This window comes from Poecilia formosa, unplaced genomic scaffold (assembly GCF_000485575.1).
Source record: "Poecilia formosa unplaced genomic scaffold, Poecilia_formosa-5.1.2 Scaffold385, whole genome shotgun sequence".
Taxonomy (NCBI): Eukaryota; Metazoa; Chordata; class Actinopteri; order Cyprinodontiformes; family Poeciliidae; genus Poecilia; species Poecilia formosa.
The window spans coordinates 219807-231301 of NW_006800324.1; positions in this window are offsets into that span (position 1 = coordinate 219807).

An 11495-nucleotide genomic window follows, 5' to 3' on the forward strand; every position below is an offset into this window, starting at 1 on the left:
AAGAAATGTACCAAAAACAACCAATCAGAGACAAGAGGCGGGGCTTAGTGCTGTCAATCATCCTCATGTATGCTCCTACATGTGTTAATAGCAGAGAAACAACTTACTGTTACAAGAAATCTGTTTATAGCTGTCATCAGTTGCTATGCTTACTAGCTTTAGCATTAAAGACATGCTATGCTAGCTGCAGCGTAGCAGAGAGCACACAGAAGGGTGATTGACAGCGCTAAGACCCGTCTCCTGGCTCTGATTGGTTGTTTCTAGTTAGAACTGGAGAACTCAGAGGAGCTTGATTTAAAAAGTCTGAGAAATCATTAGAACTAATTGATTTTATTGAGCTATTTTCCTAAAAGCCTGAGCTTTCTCTTGTATAAAGTTATGTTTTTCCATAACTTGAATGGCTAAAGTTTTCTCAATATGGCAAATGAAAAAAAAAAATAATAATAATTTTAACATTATTTTGTGTCTGATGCATTAAATAGAGACTGAATGAAGAGAAAATTGTGGCTTTCTAATATTATTATATGTTGTTATAGCAGGAATAAAACCATAGAGCAAGGCATTCTGGGTAAATACAACCAAAACAAACATGCTAGTTTAGCGCTAACGGGACAAATGGCTTCTAAAAGACAAAAGAAAAATCCTACAACCACCAATCCATTTGTTTACATTTCATGAAGAAGAAAGTTGTGCTTCAGGGGCTTTTTTATTATTTACCTCAGTTTTTTTTGTTCAGCGCCCCCACAGGCGAGAAGGAGAAGTAACCACAAGTTAGAAAAAAACTACAAAAAAATTTTAATTTGTAGTTTTCCAGTAATTATGGTTACAAATGGTCGTAATTCAACTTGGAAGTGGCTGAAAACTGCTTGTATCCGTAGACTAATTTGTAGTTTTTCAATTATGGACATAAACTGTTTTAAAAATTTAGCAGAATTAATTTAAATTATTTCCATTTATTTTGGTTCTCATCTTGCTCTTGCAATAGGACTCTTTGTTAAACTGAGAGACTTCGAGTATCATAACAAAACATTTTTTCACATCAGACTTTGTAGATTCAATCGTCTTGTGGCGATTTTCTCCTTTTTGTTCACAAAAATTTAAAATAATATTTTAACAAAAACGTAAAAAAAAATATTTATGAGCCCAGAAAACCTGTAGAGCCCAGTGAGTCTCCTCCAAATTCTTTGTTTCTTCCCTTCATTTCTGGGTTGCACTGTGTGCCTCCTCGTCTGGATGTGTTTTTTTTAAACATGTCTCTCTTCTGTGGATGATTTGAGACAAACCAAAGAAATTCAGCTTGCTCTCCTCAGCCAGTCTCAGAGGTTGGAGGGGTTAGAAAAACCTAAATGTGCGCACACATTCCCAGCCTCTGTAATCACCTGTCAAAAACCTGCAGGGAGAATTTTACCGAGCTCGCCGTGATCGATATTTGCTGATGTGCCTGCCCGCATCAGGCTCAAATAAAAGCAGAGAGCAGGAGACAAGGCAGCGCAGGCGGGTCGCGGGGAGGTCTGCGGCGCTGCCCCGTTTGATGTCTGTGGAAGAAGAGCTCATCAGCGTGGAGCGCAGGCCTCATCTCGGCATGCCGGGTCACCGCCGCCTCACCCCCACTCCCACCCTGAGCAGCACAAGGCTGATTGTCTCGCTGTCAGGCCGAGTGGGCCCTGGTTTTTTCCCCCCACCTGAAAGGACGGATGAGTTCCAGGAAGCCGGTCCGTCATTTTTATTCTCCATAATAGGATCCATGTTAGTGGTGGAAGCTCCTACTACCGCCACGTAGTGTTAGTATTTATTATTCTTAAATTACATTATTTGTTAAAGCTTGCATAATGTTTGATGCATTAAAACTGACTGAATAAACAGAAAATTGTGGCTTTCTCACATTATTATAGAGGGAATATTTGGGCTGCTTTCTTTGAAGGCCAGATTTGTAGGCTGGTTACATCATAACACTGCGACAAGGCCTGTCCGATTCAGAGACTCCTCCAAACGCATCCTTCTTTTTGAAGGATGGGTCCGGTGTGTCCTTCATGGCCACCATATCCCATAATTCAGAGAGGCAAATTATTTTGCTGTATTACACTTTAAGTGACTCAACATGATTTTTTACAACGTTTTTTAGGCGAGAATGTAGCTGTGACTCCTGGCACATTGTTTTACGAACTCCTGCCAGCTTTCCCCAATTTAAAAACACTTTATTAATCCCAAAGGAAAATTAAACGAGTGGAGTATTATTCACACAGGTAATATCTAGCTGTAAAGTGTTTGGGTTACTGAAATATTTAATTTATTCCTGAGCAAATCAGGTTGATTGATTAAAATTAAGCCTTCAAACATAATAGTTTTATTTAACTGTAATGTTTTATCTGAGATCTGGAGAGTATTGAATAATTATGAATAATTATTATGAATAATTTGCTTATATTCATTATGTGTAGACACGTGCTATACATGTTTAAACATTTTAGAATAAAATAACAGATTTCTTTACTACCAAAGGTTTAGAATAATACAGGAATCTGGAGTAATACGTGGCTAAAAAAACTTCGGCTCCGTTTCACCGCTCTGCGCGTCACGCTGTCGCAGTTGCTAGGCAACATAAATTACGCTGCGGTGGAGGCTAGCAGCTAGCTGAAGGCCACACCAGCTTTTCTCTTCCGGTCGTCGTTTATTCGCCGTGCTGGACGAAGGACACACACCCCGATTGGACACAGCAGCTTTTGTAAACACAGCGGATGGGCTAACTTCACTTGCAGCGGAGGCCGCTGGTTGCCATGGTTACCTGCGGTAAGCTTGCTGTTTTAACGTTAGCTAGCATGTTGTCAGTCAGCTACTACATCTGTTTATCGCAGGGTGATAAAAATAAGTTATTCTACCAAATTGACATTAGTGAATAAGGTGCGTCTTAGTGATACATAAGCATTAAATGCAGGTGAGTCGATAAATGAAGAGAGAAAATGGCGCAAACGCAAAATATTACTAGCTAGCAATATTTGATCATTAGCTCTCAATGAGATATGCTGAGTCCCTCTAAATAAGACAAACATGTAGATGGTGAGCAAAATGGGTACTTTCATAAAATGAAAGTTTTTATTTAAAAAATATAATTTCAAAAAAGACAATAAAATAATTTCTTCCTAGTTTAGTCACAATTAGAGGTAAAGTGAAGCTGTAGCTTCATTCATCAAGGCAATAATAACGTCCATGTCTCATCATTATGATATAATATCTCATAGAAATGACTTGGCTGTGTTGCAGTTATGAGATACTATCTCAAATTTTTAATGTTTTCTTTCATCACATTGGTGAAAATGGGTTTCCATGGGATCTGGCATCTTCCAGGACAGCCGAGGCCGACACTCAGTTGATATGATGATGATGAAGAGGAGGAAGAGGAGGGGAACTCATCCAAACTCACTCCACCTCCTCATCCTATCAGTCCTGAACTCACGTTGCGCCTGTATTTTCATTCACTGCATGCGCTCCCTCTGCCTGGTCCGTTGCATCGTTGATGGGCTGCAAAAAACGAGAGAAAAAAAAATTAAAAAAGTTAATGCTAAACAACCCCGTGTGGCTCAGAAAGAGCCGTGGTTAAATGCTACACAGCTCCTAACCATAAGGTCTGCAAGAACGAGCTCAGCCACCAGAGCATTGCGGCATTTAGGGCAAGGAACTGCTCGCTGACACGCTGATATAATTAGGTCGTAATAAATAAGAAAGGCAACGGGGAGCGAGGGCGTGTTTCAGCTGTGGCCTTAGAGGAAGCAGATAGGTTAGTTTCTGAGGAAAAAAGCCACTCACCTACCTGGATTTCTGCTTCTCATACATTTATCTGCTGTCCTACTTGCAGAGGCCTGATTGTTGTTTTAAGCCCCAGAAGCCCTGGCCCTTTAAGCGAGCTAACTGGGATGGTTTGTAGGCTCAAACTAACCCTAATTAGGACACTTACTGCACAGCGAGGGTATCTACGAACCCAAACCTCTGCCCTGCAGTTTCCCCTCCGATTAAGCTTCTTTTAGACGACGCTTTAACCTCCCACAATGTCTCGGTAATTAACTTCATCAGCTTTCAATTCTCCTTTAGGTTTGGCAGAGCGGATGAGGCTTAGTTTTGGCCTCTGTTGAGATAATAGTCTTAGAAATCGGCTAATCTTGTCTGTCTGTGTTTTATCTCCACCAGTGTTGCTGTTTTTACCGAGTGTTACCTGCTGTTCGCCTTGGCGACATGCATGTGCATGAGGCGGCCTCGTAATGAGTGCGGCATCGGGTTTTAATAAGCAGAGCTTTACCCGCAGATCCTTCTGTGATTTGCATCCATGTCTGACACGAGGCGTAAAGCGGGGTGATTGATTCATGGCTCGTCCCTTATTGGAGCAAGGCAGAGAGAAGGAGAGATAGAGAGAGAGGGAGTGATAGAGGAAGGGTTGTAGATTTATTATCAAGCCCAGCGACAAAGGGAGGAAGAGAGTGTGCATATGTTAATCCGCTGGCTGAACGATGATCAAAGACTGGAACAAGCTGAGCCCTGCTGATCGCCTCGGGGCAAGCGATGCTCTCCAAGCAGCTGGGAAAGTGTGCAGACGAGGAGTAAACAGATAGTTAGAAAAATCAATAGCCGAGGTTTCAGGCCGCGGCTTGGTGTGAAGGTCAAAGGAGGCTGGCGTCTGCGGCGCGTGTGGAGGGATGTCTGGAAAACCTGAGACTTTTTAGGCCAATTTAGACCGTGTTTACAGCTGAGTCCGTGTACAGGAATGAAAGAAGCTCAGGTTGAGGTTAAGGCTCCTTTAGTCGCTTGAAAAAGACATGATTGTTGGTACGGTCGTGGAAAAAAAACTAAGTATACCTTTTGTGCTTCCCTACAACTCAAGAAGGCCCTTACACACAATGTGTGTCAGTATAATGACAAGGCGAAAAGACATTAACTATGACCTTAGGGAAGTAATTGTTGCCACTCATCAATCAAGCAAAGATTATACATCCATTTTAAAACTATGTGATGCTTATATTTCAGAGAAACTTTATTTATGAATCAGTCAATCTTCACAGAAGTGGAATTTATACCAACTTCACCTCAATGTCCAAGCAAAGCTTGAACAAACCGCAATATGTCCAATAACTCCAACTTTGACTCCATTGGTGTTATTTATTATGGTAGCTAAAACTAATCATTAGCAAAGGCATAGAGCTTTAAAAAAAGCAAACGTTCTGGTAGCTTGCTGGTTTAGCATTACAATGCCAAGCTGGAAACACATTAACCATGACCCTAGAGAAGCTAATTGTTGCCATCATTCAGGCAAGGCTTATACAACCATTTCAAAACTATTTTATCATGTTACAGAGAGAAACTTTTTCCATGAGTGGAAAACTGAGTTTCCAGTCTTCCAAGGTGTGGCGTTTACATCAAATTCACCTTAATATCCGGCTACTCAAAGCATGAAGAAACTGTAATATGCCCAAGAGTTCCAGATTTGACTCCATTGGTGTTACTTATAATGATAGATAAAACTAATCATTAGCAATTGTGCCAATCTTTAAAAGAGCAAAGGTTTTGGTAGTTTCTTGGTTTAGTATTACACTGCCAAGCTGAAAAGACATTAACAATGACCTTTGAGATGCAACTGGCTAGGGTTGCAAGCTTGAAGAAATCCCAATATGCCCAAGAGCTCCAAGTCAGACTCTCACAGAAACTCACCTGTTTCAACACCAACCAAGATTATCTTAATTCTATCTGTCATGTTAGAACAGCTTCTCTTGGTTCTAAACTCCATCAGCTTATATTTTTATTTTCATTGGACTATTTATTTACGAATCCTTTGTTTGCCTGTCGTTGAATAATTAAGATAGCTTAGCTTTTTAGCCTCATGCTTTGGCGTCTTTTAACTCCTTCCACTTCTGAAGCGGATTGTTTTTGTGATTAGTCACTTTGTTTAATCTGTTAATGATGCCATCGCCTCGGGCTAAATGCCTGATTTGTGCTCGCCAGTTTATTTATTCATTTGTAGTTTTGACGTGTTAATCTGCATAAACGGCGCAGAGCTCCACCAGGACTCCAGGATGCCTGGCTGCACCTGTCAAATACAACAAATACGCGACTCCAGGAAGCAGTCACCCCTCCTACCTCCACCTTGATCGGAGTTGAGAGCTGCCTGTCAATCAGATATTTCACACCCTGTGCTGTGAGAGAGATGCTGATATTCAAACATTATCCCAATCTCACTGCTGCAGCATTAATGAAGCTATTAATTATGGTACAGAGAATATTTTTGTGGTCTTGGCATCTGAATTAAAAAGCAAATTTGACTCTCTTATCAGTATTTATGTGCTGTGTATGTCTAGTGGAACCAGTGATGGGTGAAAAAAAATGGAAAATGTTGAAAAATCCAACCTTTAATTTAAACTGAAGTAAATAAATCTTTTTGTTTTACAAAACAAGAAGTGACAGTTATTGGTTTATAAGAGTATGTAAATTCAACTTTTTTTAGATTTACATCGTGTTATAGTGTTATTTCATCATCAGAAACAAACCTGAAGTGCTGCTTTGATTCTTTCATGCATGTTTGAGAAATCATTTAATCTCCATGGCAACCATGCAGCTGAAAACGCCTGGGTGGACGTAGCTCCGCCTTCGAGATGCAGCTCCTCCTCCTTCTGAGGCTTCTCTTCCTCTGAGTTGGAGTTTCCAATCTTCAGAGCTTCCCCCTCACAGAGCAGACCTCCATCAGTACTTCTCCACTCTGCTCCTTCAGACTAGCCAGCAGCAATTAGCAAACACATGGTAGAGCTGCACATGTGCTGAGCTCATTGTAGGAGCTACTTCTCAGTGCAACACTGTTAAAAACGTTGCTAAAGGGTTAATAGAGGAGCCATGTTGCTTTTAATCAAATTTATTAGTAATAGCAACCAAATGGAGACTTTAGTGAACTTGGAGTTTAAAGTAAGAGGTTTAGCCAGAAACTGTTCTTGTTGCTAAAACGACAAAGAAATCCAGAAAAAGATAAAAGAAAATGTAAGATGCACTTTTAATGTTTTACATTTTTAAGTTTGTTTTTAAGCTAGCAAACTTGAAAAAATCATTTTAATCTCACTGCTTTGCTTATTCGATTAAAATATCATGTTTAGTTTGGTTATTTAGCATATAAAAATAAAAAAAATTTAAAAAAAAGTTCAATTATAATTGAAAATACTAAAGATTTGGTGGTGAAACTTGACATATTTGGCCAAACGTTTGGACACCCCTAACTTAAAGTATAATATTCTCATTTTATTTACATTCCCCACTGTTAATGTTGTAAAAGCAGCTTTTAGCAATGAAATATCTGGTGTAAAACTATTTAAAATGAACTGAATAGTTTACCAAAAAGATAGAGAATTAGTCTAATAACTTTTACCTCTTTTCAGATAATTCTGGCAACAAAATCTACAACTTTTAGCCAAGCAGGAGAGTTTATGGCACCAAAGATGTCAGAAAGAAGCAGTGACCTCTGGTGCAGCAGCCTGGCCATGAGCAAATCCGCGGGTACTTTGTCAAACAGCCTGAGACCTTATAATTTATTACAACCCGGCTCGGTTAGCCCTACAGCAGGCCTCTGGTTATGTGATGCAAATTTTCTTCACTGAAACAAATGCAAGAAACATCAACAAACTCTGAGTAATTGCTGGTGCAAAAACTGCACAACTTTAGCAGCGGTGGAGTCGGAGGAAAGTTATCTCTCATTAGCTGGAGTCGTGATAAAGTGCGGCGAACCTGACGTCGAGCCAAGGCGGTGCGCTCAGCTGGGCCTAATAAAGGCGAGTGAGATGCAAAATCCATTTTGCCGGAGTTTGTTGCAGGCGAGAATATTGCGAGTGGCTGAATCAATTAGATTTATCTCCCCGTTCTTTTATGCTCTCCTCTGTGGTTAAAATTTCTCCACATTCGGTTTAGATGTTTTATTCATCAAGAAAACTTCATTTGTATACAAATATAGATGTGCGCAGTGAGGCTTCCACACTAATAACCCCCACAGTACACTTAAAAACTGAGGTCTTTTGCAGTTCTTCATCGGTATATCAAGGAATACAACATTAGGTTTTACAAATATCTCGCCCACATGTTGTACTGTTTCATGACTGAAAAACCCAAAATCTTACCAAGTAGTTTTGGTCTAGTTTCTTGTGCAAATATCTTTGTACACTTGGAAAAAAGACAAAACTAACTTGCAAGTAACTTTTGAACAAGATATATGAGCTTGTTTTATGTCAGTAATTCCTTAATATTTTTCAAAAAGTACTAGTAATAATGGCAGATTATTTCTCTTATAGCATGGAAAAATGCTTTGAGTGAAGTAACGAGTATTCTATTGAGGGTAATAACATGGTGGGTTTTAATATGATTTGATTTAATCCCTTAGCACTTTTGCATTAGCAAAAGCTAATGCAAAAGATAATGCACTCTGTCGGCATAGTACATTATCAGAAATAATGTTTCTGATTAGCGCATTAGCTTCTGATAAATACTTTAATGGTACAAAGTATTAGCAAAACTTATGCTTTTAATTAGCGATTTAGCATTAGGTTATGCCATATACCATGTGTGTACAGTGTTCTAGTAGCACTAATATTTATTATTAGCACTTTAGTGCTTAGCAAATGTAATGTGTATGATTAGCTGTTTAATGTTAGTGGAACTAATGTGTATGATTAGCCCTTTAGCTTTAGCGCATCTAATATTTATGATTAGAACTTTAGTGTTGGTATAACTAATATTTATTTACCGCAAGTGGAGCTAGTGCTTATGACTAGCGCTTTAATATAAGTGCTCATCACAAGCACTCTGGGTAGTGCTAACACTAAAATGACTAGCACTTTAGCATTAGCAGAACTAATGTTTATGATTAGCACTTTAGCGTTAGTGGAACTAATACTTATGGTTAGCGCTTTACCATTAGTATTTGCTATGTGTTTATGTTTAGCGCTCCAAGTTTTCAGTTAGCGTTGCCTACCACTGCAAGTTTTACATTTTGAGCTTAGTCCTGAAATAAATGAACTTTTTAGTTATGTTTTTATGTGTTGAGTTTATAAGGTGGTCTCTTTGTGTGGAGATAGATCTTCAGTATTGGCTTTTCAGCTTGTTAGCTCCACATTCCTCCTGAAACGTCTGTCAAAATGTGACTCCTGTTGGATGACAGATAACATGCCTGTGAAGTTACAGATCTGCCTGATGCACATGCAGATTAGTTGGGAAAAAACCCTTCATATGTGGAGTGGGGATAACACTTGTAGCCGCGCGCTGACGTCAACAGCTGTTCTCAGACAAGCCCTTTGATGACTCTGTGACAGAAAAAAAGAAAAAGCTCTCCGGATTGCCACTTTTCCTAACCGGGGAAATGTCAGCGATGATCAGAGTCCCCCTGCAGCCTGCGCCTGACACGACGAGGCACTGATGAAATGGCTTCGGTGTTAATGGTTGTCACAGTGATCTTGACCCTCTCTGGTCGAGATCAGAGCCCTGGCAGCCGAGGGAGATGCCAGACAGAGGTAACCGTACGCCTCCTTTAGCCTCTCCACTTTTAATTCGGGGCTTCTGGGAGCGGCTGAGCAGGAATTTTAAACAGAGGGAAGACGCACACAGGCAAGTAATGATGAGGTTATTAGTGCCGAGGTGACTAATTACCTAATTGTCCTGTCAAAACGGGGAGCAGGAGGAGGGAGCTGAGCTCTAAGGTGAGGAGAGCGGCTTCAGGCCAGCCGGCTCCCCTCACTACATCTTTCTTTCCCCGCGGCGTCCCCCCCAGCCGGCTGCTCGGGTCCCTATGACATCTGCTCAAGCCCTCCTCCTCCACATGCGCTCGGACGCCTGGGTACCCCTCCCACGCACGCCTCCCCGTGCAGATGTTTGGGTCCCTGGGTCCGCCCTGCGTGGAGAGCGCCGGGCTCGTTTGATGTGTGATGAAACGGAATGGAGCGAGCCACTCGGGGGCTCGGGGAGATCAGGAGGGGGTGACGGAGGAAGAGGAGAGGCAAGGGCGGGGGCTGGGGTATAGGTCTCATTCGGATGTGAATCCCAGCCAGTGTTGGGTAATAACTAGCCTGGTAAGAACCAGCCCCTGGTTCTACACTGTTTGCTTCGTACAGAGGGTCTTGAGGAACCATTGGTAGCTAGAGGCGTGAAGTTTAGTCTGTGACGTATTGAATGCTCCAGTTTGACGTTAAACTAGGAGGTTTAGTGTCAAACGACTTCCTTAATTTAGGGAGATAGGTGATTGGCCAATGTTATCTACCTCAGCAAAGGTCAGCCACTTTCCTCTTCTGCTTTCCCATGAGAAAGGTTTGACTGATCTATCAGTCTGTTGGTGAGAGCGTCATCTCTTCTGCCATCATCTGTTGGGGTAAAGGCTCAAAAACCTGAGAAAGAAGGCTGGTGCTGTTCTGGTGCTGTTCTGGGGACGACTGTGGAACCTCTTGAGATGATTATACAAAGACGGATTTTTCATAAAATCAAGAAATTATGGATAACCTTGACCATCCAGCTCATAAGGCTGTCTTGGGAAAGTATCTTCAGATTCGCTGTGATACAAGCTGTCAACAGCCATCACTATTTACAATAACACTTTGAAAACTTGAATTAATGAGTTACAACAACATTTAATTTCCCTTTGGGATCAATAAAGTACTTTTGAATTTGAATTTGAATTGACTGGCCCACCACGTCTCGTTTGCAGTTGATGAGTTACCGACTCAGCGATTTTCCTGCTACATTTAGCAACATTTCATATTAAACAAATTGGTATTGGGGTGCTGTGGTGGCGCTGGGGTAAAGCACAACCCATGTATGGAGGCCATAGAGCTCGATGCTGCCATCACAGGTTCAAATCTCTTTCTGATTACCTTTGCTGCATGTCCAAATAAAGGTCACTAGAGCCAGTATAATCTTCTCAGAATTCAGAGAAAAACTTCATTTTGAGATTAAATGCTGACTTTTATCTCAGTTCTTTTTCTCAGAATCCAGATTTTTTTCTCAGAATTTTGAGAAGAAGACAGAATATGATCTCATTTCTTTTTCTCAGAGGAAAGAAGGTCAGATTTTAATCTTAGAGTTCACAATTTTTACTTAGAATTGTGACTTTTTTTTGGAAAGTTTTGACATTACATCAGAATTCTGAGATTAAATTCTAACTGATTTCAGTTCTTTTTCTCAGAATTCTGAGTTTTATATCAGAATCCTGAGGGGGGAAAGACATAATATAGTCTCAGAATAAAACTTTTTTTCTTAGAATTCTGACTTTTTCATAGAATTCTGAAAAAAGGTCAGAATTCTGAGATTAAATTCTGATTTTAATCAGAATTATCACTTTTTCAGAGTTTTGAGTTTAAATTCAGAATTCACTGAAAAACGTCAGATTTCTTTTCCTTTTCAGCGGTCTTAATTCTCTTTTATAGTAAATAGTTGAGGTAGAGAGGCAAAATTAAAACGAGAAAAGGGAAATAAAGTGAAGAAACTGAAACGGTTGATTTGGG